Below are 15,018 nucleotides of genomic sequence, written 5' to 3' on the forward strand. Positions count from 1 at the left end.
GAAAGTACCCAGTCTTAGTGGTGCGTCAGTCCAATCCCGACTGATCATGATGTTGATTACATCCAAAGTAGTTGCAAAAAAAAATCCCCAATGAGATCTTCCCCAGTAAAGATCCCCAAGAATAATGAGATGGAAGAACCAAAGCCTTACATGGGCGAATCATCATGAAATCCTGAAATCCGAGTCTTATCAGTTCGAAAGGGGGTCGCCTTTGAAGCCAATCAATGGCGAAGTTTCTCAACAGAAATGAGGTCGAGACCAAGCAATTGGAATGATCAAGGCCACCGAACCAACTACCGTTTTCAAACTGACAATTGTTCTTTGTTTGGAAAATTGAAACAGGTGCAATCCAAAGCAACCGTGCAAGAAGCAGGTGCAACCAAAGGGAAAAGGAATGCACAAGTGCAAGAAACAGCTTTGCAGCAAGGAATCAAACCAAAAGGGAAGTTTCCTCCAAATTCTTTCCTGCATTTTTACTAAAAGAAAACATAAAAAAAATAATAAAAACGAAAAAGAGAAATAAGAAGAAAATTCCAAAAAAAAGGGTTAGTTTAGAATCCCCAATATCAACCTATTTTTCGCCAATATTAGGGCTCCAATCCCTAAAGTTGAGATTTTAGACATAGGGCCTCCATTCCCTAGTCGCCTTTACCAATATTAGGGCTCCAATCCCTAAGTTGAGATTTTAGACATAGGGCCTCCATTCCCTAGTCGCCTTTACCAATATTAGGGCTCCAATCCCTAAGTTGAGATTTTAGACATAGGGCCTCCATTCCCTAGTCGCCTTTACCAATATTAGGGCTCCAATCCCTAAGTTGAGATTTTAGACATAGGGCCTCCATTCCCTAGTCGCCTTTACCAATATTAGGGCTCCAATCCCTAAGTTGAGATTTTAGACATAGGGCCTCCATTCCCTAGTCGCCTTTACCAATATTAGGGCTCCAATCCCTAAGTTGAGATTTTAGACATAGGGCCTCCATTCCCTAGTCGCCTTTACCAATATTAGGGCTCCAATCCCTAAGTTGAGATTTTAGACATAGGGCCTCCATTCCCTAGTCGCCTTTACCAATATTAGGGCTCCAATCCCTAAGTTGAGATTTTAGACATAGGGCCTCCATTCCCTAGTCGCCTTTACCAATATTAGGGCTCCAATCCCTAAGTTGAGATTTTAGACATAGGGCCTCCATTCCCTAGTCGCCTTTACCAATATTAGGGCTCCAATCCCTAAGTTGAGATTTTAGACATAGGGCCTCCATTCCCTAGTCGCCTTTACCAATATTAGGGCTCCAATCCCTAAGTTGAGATTTTAGACATAGGGCCTCCATTCCCTAGTCGCCTTTACCAATATTAGGGCTCCAATCCCTAAGTTGAGATTTTAGACATAGGGCCTCCATTCCCTAGTCGCCTTTACCAATATTAGGGCTCCAATCCCTAAGTTGAGATTTTAGACATAGGGCCTCCATTCCCTAGTCGCCTTTACCAATATTAGGGCTCCAATCCCTAAGTTGAGATTTTAGACATAGGGCCTCCATTCCCTAGTCGCCTTTACCAATATTAGGGCTCCAATCCCTAAGTTGAGATTTTAGACATAGGGCCTCCATTCCCTAGTCGCCTTTACCAATATTAGGGCTCCAATCCCTAAGTTGAGATTTTAGACATAGGGCCTCCATTCCCTAGTCGCCTTTACCAATATTAGGGCTCCAATCCCTAAGTTGAGATTTTAGACATAGGGCCTCCATTCCCTAGTCGCCTTTACCAATATTAGGGCTCCAATCCCTAAGTTGAGATTTTAGACATAGGGCCTCCATTCCCTAGTCGCCTTTACCAATATTAGGGCTCCAATCCCTAAGTTGAGATTTTAGACATAGGGCCTCCATTCCCTAGTCGCCTTTACCAATATTAGGGCTCCAATCCCTAAGTTGAGATTTTAGACATAGGGCCTCCATTCCCTAGTCGCCTTTACCAATATTAGGGCTCCAATCCCTAAGTTGAGATTTGCACGAAAACTCTTCGTGTTTTTTGGATAAAGAGGGGCAGCTGTAAGCACGTGATATTTGCCCTATAGTAGAATTACTCTAAAAAAATCCAAAATAAAACAATTTTTCTTTGTGTGCAATTTTTGAATTTCTTTGTGTCCAAATTGTGTGATTTTATTGTTAATTGCTATTTAATTGTGTGTTAATTGTTATTAGGAGTTAATTAGTATTTCCGAGATAATTTTGGGTTTCTTAATTTAATCTTAGCATTTTTAGCTTTATTAATTAGGAAATTGAATAAATAGAAAAGAACAAAAATAGAAGAAAATTGCATTGGGCCTTTTCTTCAAATTTAAACCACAAGCCCAAAAGAAACAAACCCATACCGGGTCAACCCGACCCAGTCCGCCCCATAAACCCAAAGATCCAACTCCCTCTCTTCATTTTTCATTTTTTCATTTTTTCCCAAAAAAAAAAAAAAATCCAAACCCTAAAAACACCTATCCCCCCCCCTCTCTTCTTCTCCAAAACTCCAAAACACACACATCCATGGCAGCTCGTCCATGGCTGCCATCATCCAACAACAGCGATATTGCCTCAAACAACCCCAGCACCACCCCTTCATCGAGCTTTGTCTTCGTCGTCGAGCTCCATCGAGCTTCGTCTTCGTCGTCAAGCTCGAGCTACCATGGTGGCTTTCTTTCTCGACGACCAGCTTCAACCATCCAACCAACCCCCTACTTTATCGTCCCCAAACGACCTCACATCCATGGTTGCCTTTCTGCATCTCCTTCCCCATCGTTCCTACGTCAAGCAACACTGCTGCTGCTGCTGTCGCTTCACTCATCTACGACCAACAACCATGGATGTGAGGTCTTCATCGTAACTACCCTTCAGGTCCACCATCGTCCAACGACCAGCTCCATCGACGACCTCCCCCTTTCACTTCATTTTCATGTCGCAACACACACACACACACACAGCTCCACAGTCTGTCGACGCCTCGCGTCCAAACGATCACCATCTCCATCTCCGAGCAGCCATGAACGAGCGACGCAACAACAGTCAGTCCGTCGAGTTGCATTCAGCTGAACGAACCAGCATGCTTCATCCAGTTTTTGTCATCGCCAAACACCCCTCCATCGAGCTTCGTCTATGTTTAAGTTTCCGGGCAGATTCGAGTTATTTTGGTGCGATAATTGTTTCCAAGCAGATTTGTTTCCGTTCGAGTTCGTCGTTGTTTCGATCCGGTTAGTTGGTTTAAGTTTCATTTCTGTCCATATTTTGTTTGATATTCTCGGATCTGAAATCAGTATATGTTTGATTCTTTTCTTGTTCGTTGTTTATCATGTCTTGATTATTTACTCAGTTTGCTTTTATTCATTTGTTCTTGTTTAGGTTTAATCTAGAAATGAGTTTAGTCTAATTACTGATTTTTTTATGTTATTTTGTCCGAATCGAGTTTTAAGCTTAAATGGTGATTTGAGTCTGATGAATCTTAATGTTGTTCTGATATGAATCTGATCTTGAGTGTTGATATGAATTTGACTGATTTGATTAGTCAATTGTTAGGATTTCTCATTCAGAATTGGTTATACCTGATGGGGTAGAATGGTAAATTGTAGTATTTTTAGGGGTAAAATGGTAATTTCAATAAGTTCGGAGGGGTATTCTTGGAATTGAAAATTTAAACAATTATTTAATCTGAGTGCTCCGTCCACTAGACATTAACAATATTAAAATAGTACATGGTGGGGGACAAGACATAAATTAGTGGGGAGGTGATATATTTGTTTAATATAATGGGGGACAAGACACGAGATAGTGGGCAATAACTCTTTAGTTTAATAGAGTGGGGGACAAGACACAAAATAGTGGGGAATAATTTATTTGTTTAAGGTAGTGGGGAACAAAGCATGCAATCATGGGAATATTTCGGGGAGTGGTTCAAGACAAGAGTCTTGTTATAAATAGAGTCATTCTTTGACACAAAAGGAAAAAAAAGGGAGACCTTTGGAGGGACTTGGAAGAAGATAGAGGAAAGAGTTGAGAGAGTTGACTGAATTTGAGAAATCAGAATTTGAGAGTAAAAGAGAAAAACAAGTTGAACTTTTACTTGAATAATTTCAGGCTATTTATCCTTGAGTGTTATTTAAAAATCAGTAAACTACTGCATCTTGTATCCATCTCTCTTCTGCTTTGACTGCGATTGCATTCTGGTACTGCTGGTTTTCAATCTATTACTAGGTTATTCTACTGGTCGTTACTGGTTTTGATGTGTTGCTGAACCTGTTTGTTGCTGTGTATTTACGCTACTGCTGCTTCCACTGATCTTCATCTTCTTTCCTTGCTTTCCAAATACCAGGTACACAAACTGATACACTGGTACATCTTGTAAGCTACTCGAAGCATGAATGCAAAAAGTGGGAAAGATTTGAAGTTGTAGTTTAATGTAGTCTTTTCTTTCTTTTACTGTCTGTATTTAGAACATTCTATGTGCAGCCCATGTAAACTCTTTAAACGACTCACTTTCGGAACTCAACTGTAATAACTCGTGAGCATGTAAATAAGTTAGAACTCTTTTTCTTTCATTATAGATATAAACGGAATAGAAAACATAGTTACTATAGGTCGATCCTTTTAAAATAAAAATAAGGTGTGCCTTGCCAAACAAAAATGCAAATTGCGGGGCCCTCAATAATTGGTCATAATAAAATACTTAGAATTTGGGATGGACTGTTTAGTGAATTTCACTGCCTTCCCCAAAGATAATAACGTGTTAGACTCTTTAGGCGCGATTTAATTAAATTACATTCTTAAATTCGGGTGAGCATTTATGTGACCCAAATCCAAATCTCAACGGAGTCGGAATGTATTAACAACCACGGGCGCATTGATTGTGACGTGGTTCGAAATGCATTTTCACGACGTTGCAATTCCATAAAAAATAAATAATAATAAAAGCGGTTTAAACCTAATAAAAGCACACAAGTTATAACATGTATTAAAATCAGATATTTAGCCATTATAACAATTTAAGCGACCGTGCTAGAACCACGGGATTCGGGGGTGCCTAACACCTTCCCTCGGGTCAACAGAATTCCTTACTTAGAATTTCTGGTTCGCAGACTTCATTTGGAAAGTCGAATATTTTCCTCGAATTGGGATTCAAGATAAACCGGTGACTTGGGACACCAAAAGCCAAACCTTTCCCAAGTGGCGACTCTGAATTAAATAAATAATCCCATTTCGAATATTGTCACTTAAATTGAAAAAACTCCCTCACGCATTTATCCTTCGGGGTAGGCGCGCAAAAGGGAGGTGTGACAAGGATGAACCACATAGAATTTGAGTGTTAAATGTAACTAGAGGCATACCAGTTAAGGGAAAAAAGTGCAGAATATAGAGCAAGTAGCCTCACCTTGTAGCCTTAGCTAGACCCACAATAGCATAAGTAACACAAGTAGCAAAGATGGAGAATAGTTTGAGTGTGTGTGTAAATTGTGAACTGATGTTTGTCCGAGAACTAGAACAATGGGGGGTTATAGTATGCAGTAGAGTAGGACACATAAGGTAATGAGCCAATCATATGCACATAAGGTATGGAAATCAATTAACAATCAGTCATGATTCAATTAAGGAGCCAAAATCTCATAAAATGATACTTAATTAGATGAGGTCTCATACGGAATCCTTTAGTAAATCAGAGCAAGGTTAATAAGGTAAGAAATAATTAGACAATTGATCAAGTGAAGTCAGTTATGAACAAATAAGCCACAAAATCAAACTAGTATTACTTAATTTAAGGAAAATTGTATATGGAATCAATCAGTAATTAATGGCTAGGTTAAATAAGGCGAGAACTAACTCTGAAATCAATTAGAAGTTGCTTCTGAAAAATCAAAGAGTAAAATCAGGCTAGCAACACCAATTAATAATTATAGTATAAAGTAAGAAAACTAATTAAGGTTGTAAACGAGGGAAATAATCAAGAATCAACACATAAGTTTTGATAGAGCAAATCAATAGATCAAAATTCAAAGTAGTACTGATTTACGGGGGAAAATATCAGTTTCCACAAATAGATAACTAGGCTATATAGAATTTCAAAAATTAGCCGAGAAATCAAATCAGAAACCCTAATAGAGATGGACAAGGACAAAAATCACAAGACATTGAATTAGACTAAGGGAAAATCATGAAAGTCAAAGCACAAAACAAAACGATGTAACAAGTAACACGGAAAGACTCAGAATCAAAGCAAAATATAAGAAAATTAGGGCTTCAGCATAAATCGATTAGGGTCCAGATAATTTTAGCAGAAATCAATCAATAATACTTAAGAACAGATTATTAACATTCAAAAATCAGGAAAACTTTGAGAAGACGAGTTTATGTAAACCTTAGTTTTAGGAAGAACGGAAAATCACTTTAAAAACTAGGAAACTTTAAAGAAAACATGTGAAGTACGTTCAATCCGTCTTAGATCTGAGAAAATCAAAGATAAAATTAGGTTTTTTATAAGTGAAATAGAGATAAGAACATAGACTTAGAAGTCCACGGATAAAAATGTGAAAGATCTTACTCAAGGTCAAGTCAAATAGCCTTAAATAGGCAAGAAAACCCCAAGGTGTAAACAGACCGCCTAGGTCCTTTGAGAATCTCCTCAAGGATCCAGGAAATGGAGATACCATAGCAAACAGGAGGCCATTAGAGGCCTGAGATGGTGAAGAACCACCATAGGAGGGCAGTAGGTGAATGACAACGAGGATGAATTAGGGTTAGGTTTAGAGATCATTTGAGAGACGAGGGAACAGGTGACGTCAGGGAAAGAGTGGAAAATTATTAGGGTATGGGGGTGTAGGTGGGTTTAATTATGGTAGAAAATATCCTGACCATTGATCAAAAATGATCAACGACCAGGATTGGCCAAGGGGTTTGTGTCGGGTGAATACAGATTGGGCCTAGGGGTTTGGTTTAATATTAAGGGGGTTTTGGGCTGGTATAAAAAGGGTTAAAATTGAAACAGAAGAGACTATTTATTAAATAACCCAAACAATTGATTAAAAATAATTTGTAAAATAATTATTAATTATAAAAATAAAATTCATGCATAGAAATGTTTTAAAAATAGTTATTTAGTATTTAAAAATGCAAATGACTAATTTTTGATAAAATAATACAAAAATATATGCATGGGCTATAATTGCAAAGTTATTGCAATTATAGCCAAAAGGTGTTAATTTGGCTATTTATGAAATAATTTGGACTCAATAGGACAATAATAGTAATATTTAATCAAGACATGTTCTAAATTCATTTGTGATGCAATTTCATAATTATTTATATGAAGAAAATATTGAAATAAATTAATTTAAAGATGTAAAAATTATAGAAAATTACCCATTGATGCTAATGCACATTTTTAAAGGTATATATGCATTTCAAAAAATATTATAGAGAAAATTTGGGTATCAACACGCGTCGCACACCTTCTCAACCATGCGCTGAGCTTTAAGGAAAGAAATAACTCTACTAGGAGTGTGATCTAAAGTACCCCTCAATTTAACTCGCGGAATACCTGGCATAGCCAGTGTCAAGGTTTTGGCGTGACAACCAAGAATAGCATAATGGGGCGACAACTAGTCCATGCCCAAGATAACATCAAAATCTACTATGCTAAGCAATAACAAATTGTCTCTGGTCTCAAAACCACTAAGAGCAATCAAACACGACCAATAAACGCGATCTACAACAAGAGAATCTGCCACAGGAGTAGAAACATAAACAGGGGAACTCAAAGAATCCTGAGATACGCCCAAATGCGGGGCAAAATAAGAAGACACATAAGAATAAGTGGAGCCTGGATCGAATAAAACCGATGCATCCCTATGACAACCCAAGACAATACCTGTGATGATAGAATTGGAGGCGATAGCCTCGGTACGGGTATGAAGGGCATAATAACTGGCTTGGCCTCCCCTCTAGGGCGACCTCTACCTCCCCGACCTCCGCCTCTAGCTGGCTTAGTAGGTGGGGTAGCTACTGGTGCTGTAATCATAGCCTGAGAACTCTGCGAGACATGCTGTGGCTGAGAAGTCTGTGGAGGTGCACCCCTCCCTAGTCTAGGGCAATACATTACCATATGGCATATGTCATCACACTCAAAACATCCTTACGGCTGACGTGGCGGTGGGAACTATGCGGTACGGGTACTCTAAAACACCTGAACACCTGAAACACTATGTGAAGTCTGAAATGCAAACTGAGCTGGCTAACCCACAAAACCTCTACCATGCCGCACTCTTCCTCCAAAATAAGGGCCAGTGGATCTCTTCGGTCTATGAGGTCTTCTCGTTTCCCTGTACTCTCTATCCTAACCCCGTCTGTCATTTCTCTCCTGGACCTACCGGTCCTCTACTCCGCGAGAGATCCTTACCACCCGCTGAACTGGGACCACATGCTATGTTGCCATGACACCTGGAACCTGACAAATGCAAACTCACTACTCTGGAGAGAGGGTTGTTGGAGTCTGGGTTCCTCCCCCGATCTGTGAAGTAGTTGGTACAACCTGAATCAACCCCGCCTGAACCAATGTACCAAACATGCTCAGGAACTATGCTAAGGTCTCTTGAAGTGCTGGAGTAGTAAGGAGTAGGTGTATCAGGTGTCTGGGCTCCAGCTGGAACTGCAGGTGGCTCTTCTGTAGTAGCGTGCGCGAGTGCTCTGGCTGCACCATGTGTGCGTCCTCTACCTCTACTACGACCCCGACCTCTGACGGCTCTTGTAGGGGGCACGGGTGTCTCGTCACCTCTGGTAGCACGTGTCCTCACTATCTGTGACAGAATGGAAAATAGAGGTTTAGGATTGTGATGTCAATAATCTCGCATGATAGGGAAATCAAATGAAGTGGAATTTTCCTAATGGTTACATAGCCTCTCATAGATAAGATAGACATATCCGTACCGATCCACGAAACTCTAATAAATCGGCTTGTGATTCATGACTCCTATGAACCTAGAGCTCTGATACCAACTTGTCACGACCAAAGTTCACTCTCCGTGAACTATCGTGACGGCACCTAGTCTCTACGACTAGGTAAGCCTAATAATTTTGAAAAGAGAAAACAAATGGGAAAAAACTAATAAAATGTGAAGATAAATAAATATAGAAGCATTTAAGATGCCGCTCGGCATATACTAATACTATCGCGCCCCTTTTTTCCTCGCGGAATCAGGTTCATGACATTTGGTTGGGACAACTCTTTCCTTTTGGAAAGGGGTTCTTACAATTTTGGAGAGTCACCGCCCAACGATTTTAAGGTGCGTCAGGGCACCTATAAGGTTTATCTACAACTATCTTTTGGTAACCAGAGATAGGGTAAGGGCTTGAAATTATCCTAAGGGGAAGGTGTTAGGCACCCCTCAAGGTCCACTAGTGTGGTTCCCGGTCAAACAGTTTTTGTAAATTTGTGCAATTAGAAAATTAACAAGTATGGCTCACATAGTACGAGATATGAGTTTAAATATACAAGTGTTTGAAAACAATTAGTGAAAGGCGAAATTTTGAAAAGAGTTACAATCTAAAGCATGCTTATGAATGTAAATGGGGTGTACTAGGTTTGTTTGTAATATGGATCACATCAATGCAATAGCCGGTAGGACACTCCTCGAAGAGGGACTACATGTGGTATTAACGCACCGATCATCATATCCATATCCACTCTTTTCTGCCCCGTGAAGGTACTTAAAGTGAAGGTTGGTCTCGACCCCTATTGCATGCTATTAATCGTCCCTTCCTATCAGTCCTGGAGGAATTTAGGACTCATATCCTAAAAGAGGGGGTTCTAGGCAGACCCTCAGGTTTAAAGGCAAAATACTAAGCGACAAACAAGAACATATAGGACTGCATCTAGGGGAAAAGACATAAGCAAGTAGAAGACTCAAGTATACCTCCACAAATAATGTACATAAACAGCATGACTTATACACAATTAAGGTCTGAATTTAAATGCATGGTATCTAAGTGATAGCATTTGAACCAGATTTATTACATGACTCAGAAAAGAAATCCGAATCAGGCTTACCTACTGATTTTAACAGGTTGACAGTTAAACAAAGGAAATTCTGGTTCTATTTAAAGTTGATTACCTAAGGCTTGCCTAAGCATAAAATAGTGTACAGCAGTTGTTCATGATTATTAAAAGACCATTTGGAAATTATTTTACCACAAGAGCATGTTGTTCAAGTTGATACAAATGCAGATATTATTACCAGTTATTTTAAATCGGATAATCAAGTGTGAAGCTTTTTTTACATCTTTTATGATCAGCAGTTTACACTAAGTGTGAATGCAGGTACGAATAAGATCCTAAAACATGGTATCTAAGATGTATGTATAAAACTCATGATGCAGAATTCCTAGAGCAAGATTTATAAATGCATATGGCAAGATTGCAAAATTTCCTAAGAGCAGAATTTCTAAACACACGTGGCAGCATAGAACATAATAGTAAAGTGCTAATTATTAGCAGATTTTAACACATGATTTTGTAAAGGTGCACATGCTGAAACAATAAACAAGAGACCTAAGGACATGATTTCTAATGTATGTATGAACCCTGAGCATGGTTTCTATTGCGCAATTAGGAACATAAACCTAATTACTTGTTTTCTACCCTTAACAACTATATCATGCATATTTACCCCATCCCTTTTCACTAGCCAACCCCAATACTGGTTTACAACAAATTATTACATGCCAATACGAAATGAATTACATAAGTAAAAATGAAAATAGGAAGTTATACTATAGGAACCCCGATTAGGATTTCCTCTCTGAGTTATATAATCAATCACCTCAAGTGCCAAGATTGTTTCATAGCCTTTCTCATATCCGGGTGTGTCAGAGTTACCTAAGGACCTCAAGGGATCTCGGGTAGTGCTCACACCCAGATTGTATAACCAAGAAAGAGTAAGTGTAGTGTGGAAGGGCCAACTTTTGTGTGTCCAAGTTCAGAAGGAGCTCAAGGGCCCCAAAGCAAGGCTCACACAAAAGGGGCAAAACCTAGTAATCTAAAAGTATATGTGAGAGTGCTTGACATAGATTTAAAAGAGTTGAGTTGGAAAACAGTTTGAACAGCATGTTTGAAATAAGCTTGCAAAATAGCATAAGAGTTTGCCTTAGGGAAAATCAGTCTTGAAAGGAGGAGGGAATATGAGTAACAACAACTTAGAACAAACCAGCACACACGAGTCAAATTCAATGAATATGATCATTTCAACATTCACAAGCAGGGAAGTAAGGTGGTAGGGGACATATAGGTTTGAAACCACATAGATAGGGAAAAAATTTGACACAACAAGCATATAGAACAACTTTGAGTCTACTAAGCAAATCAATCATGATAACAGCTATTTAAAACATGGGGAAGAATGCAGCAGGATCATGTTGAAGACAAGAGTTTTGTTGAACAAAATTTGACATACTATTAGGGCCAATAGAATGCACTAGAAGACTAAGTGACTACATGGTTATACCAGTTAAAGAAAAAGGGGGTTAGGGAACTATGTGAGCTTGCTGGACAAGTATCAAGAAACTAAGTAAAATCTGATATGATGATTACACATAAGGCAAAATTTAGACATGCTTAGTAACAATAAAACATATGGACAAGTTGAAGAACTAGTAAAGTAACAATCAGAGATATGTTGGCATGGAACACATGAAGTATGAGTTTCGAGACTAAACCAGGAACATACTAGTTAAGGAAGCAAAATGCAGAAAAGTAAAGCAAGTAGAGTTCAACAGCCTAACCTTGGCTTTCAGCCAGCTAGACAAGTAGTAGCACAAGTAACAGAGAAAGAAAAGAAAGTCTGAGTGTGTGTATGTGTTTTTGAACTAACTGTTTGTGTCCTAGATTGAGAGTAGAGGAGAGTATTTATAGTAGTTTAGGAGTGGAGCAGAATAAGGTAAAGAAATCATAATTCAGCAATCATGGAAATTACATATGAAATTAGCATAGTCTTCCTTCAGTTAAGGACAAATACCCAACGGTTAAAGGGCATGAGTCACATAAGGAAAGAAAGTCAAATTAGACCCAAGTAAAGAGGTAAGCAAACATAAGTTTAATTAAGGAAGTAATCGTAAAGAATCAGTGACATTACGGACAATAAGGTAATAAGAATAATCAGTGTTATAAACAAGGGAATGAATCAATAATCAACACATAATTTTAAACAAGCAAATTAGTCAACAGAGATTCAAAATAATGCTGATTTGAAGAGAGGGAAAATATCAGTTTTCCATAAATACACGAATAGGCAAAAAATAGAATTTCATAAACATGCATAAACTTGCCAAGGGATTGACTCAGAAACCCTAGTACAAATGAACTAGGGTAAAAGTCACAAGATACTGAATTAGGCTAAAGGGAAAAATCATGAAAGTCAAAGCACAACACCAACAATGCAACAAGTAGCTCGGAAAGGCTCAGAATCGAAAAAAAAACATAAGAAAATTAGGGCTTTAATACAAACTAGTTAGGGTCCAGACAATTAGAGCAGAAATCAGCCAATAATGCCTAAGAACATATGATTAACATTCGAAAATCATGAAAACTTTGAGAAGACGAGTTTCAGTAAACCGTAGTTTAGAAAAGAGCAACTAAAATTGAAATAGTTACTCAAAACAAGATATTTTTAAAGGAAAACGTTTAATAATATTGGAATCATCTTAGATCTATAAAGATCTGAGATGAATCGAACAGTAGTGAGTCTAGGTTTTTGAAAAATAGTAAAGATGAAGAAACATTGGTTAAAAACTCATGGATACACTTAGATCAAAGACAGATCTAAAGAAAAGTAGAAAATCTCAAAAGTTAGGGTTTCAGAGAACCCAAAGAAGGTGAGAAACCATTAGATCATTATCAACTTTAGCCGGAAAGGCCATAGATCTTACTCGAACAACCATGGATGGCCGAAAAGTAGCATAAAAGACCATGGATAGAAGTTGAACAAGATCTGGACTAGATCTCTTCGAGATCTTTCCACGAAATCACAAAAACGGGCAACCAGGAGACGTAGGAGACAAGTATACGTCTCAAATAGCTAAGGGAATCCATGGATTGAGTGAGGATCAATGGGGATTGGGCTGGTTTTAGGTGGCAACGGCTAGGGTTTGAGTTAGATTTCAGAGAGAATTGGAGAGGAAAGGGGTTCAAGGGTCACGGATTGTAACAAATGAGTTAGGTTAGGGGGTCGTTTGGGTTAAAAAGGGTAAGGGGAAATAGGGGCCATTGATCTTAGAGATCAACGGCTAGGATGAGATGGGTAGGTGGGGTTCCGGGTCTAGGCATGGGTAAAGAGGGTGTGGGTCGGGTTTTAATTAGAATTAGTTTGGGAAATTGGGGTCCAATTTTGGGCTACGATTGAAAGCCAATTTGGTTATAATTTAAATAGTCATTTTCCCTATTTAATTTATAAAAAATAGTAAATAGTTCCTGAAAACTAATTTAAAGGGATAAAATGATTTATAATACATAATTAATAATTTTAAAAGATACATGATCCAATTTTATGCGTATAAAACATAATTATATCTAAAAAAAGGCTAGTATTGCAATTATATGCAATTTAGCTTTAAAAATACTAAATAAAATTTAAAAATATGTAAAAATTAATTTAGCCATATTTTGGCATAAGTATAGAAATACAATAGAAGAATTATCAAAATAATAATTTTGGAAATCATTATTGGGGATTTTATGGATAAAAAGGGAGAAAATAAATCAATTTAAAACCTTAAAATTATAGAAACAATAATAAAAACCTTGGACATGCTTATATATGCATATATATGATATTTTGAAAGTATTTTGCATATTGAAAATATACAAGAAAAAAATTGGGTATCAACATCTGCACCTCTTTGCCCGGGAAGGATGAAAGAGTTTTCAGGGAAAGAAATGATGGCCAATTTCGACCGAGCGAAATGGTTTGAAGAGGTTTTGGCCGCACCCTGGCTTCTGAGTTGCCTACATATCCCTGATTTCACAGGAATATGGTCGTATGCAGTTCAGGATTCACTAGCGGAGTATACAGATGAAGACCTTTCAAGAATGGATGCAATACCTAGGTCCGGGTGAGTGGTCGGTTTACAGGATATGGTTGTGGGCATCGGAGCGTGATCGCTCCTGCCGGGATGGCCATTGCTCGCTGCCTTACCTGCAAATTAGCAATGCAAGCATATACTATGCATAAATTTAAACATGATGCAAATTCTCGTTGGACCATGAATGTTGTCTTTGGATGGTTTGGAATGGCGTCCTCAGACCATGATGTCCTGGTCCATGAAGCGTATGATAAAGGATTCGTAGGCCATGAAATTATGTTCTCGGGCTATGAGGATGGTGCCTCTAAACCATGACGCCTTTGAATAATGATATGTAAATGATTGAAAGAGATCATCAGGCCATGACATGGTGTTCTCGGGCTATGAAGATGGTGCCTCTGAACGATGACGCCTTTGGATGAGTTGGCGATATTTTAGCCCATTAAGGATGCAGTAATATGATGCGGACAAGACAGAGCTTAGACTTGCAAATTGAAGAGCAGAGCTTAGCCTATAAGAGAAGCGAGATAAATAGTGCTTGGGATAACGCTTAGTTTCGAAGAAAATTGGAGGGCTTAGTTTCGAAGAAAATTGGAGGTAGAGCTTAGCCTCGGAAGGCAGAATGATAGCCTTACGCAAAGATGCGAATGCAGATGGAGGTAGAGCTTAACCTCGAAAGGCAGAATGGTAGCCTTAAGCAAGTAGGAAGGCAGAATGGTAACTTATGCAAAGATGCGAATGTAGATGGAGGTAGAGCTTAACCTCGTAAGGCAAGGTGGTAGCATTATGCAAACAGGAAGGCAGAATGGTACCCTTATGCAATGCAAATGCATATGGAGACAACGTTTAGTCTCAGAAGGCAGAATGGTAGCCTTATGCAAATTGGAAGGCAGAATAGTAGCCTTATGTAATGCAAATGCAGATGGAGGTA

The sequence above is a fragment of the Nicotiana sylvestris genome, chromosome 5, assembly GCF_000393655.2.
Source record: "Nicotiana sylvestris chromosome 5, ASM39365v2, whole genome shotgun sequence".
In the NCBI taxonomy this organism is placed as follows: domain Eukaryota; kingdom Viridiplantae; phylum Streptophyta; class Magnoliopsida; order Solanales; family Solanaceae; genus Nicotiana; species Nicotiana sylvestris.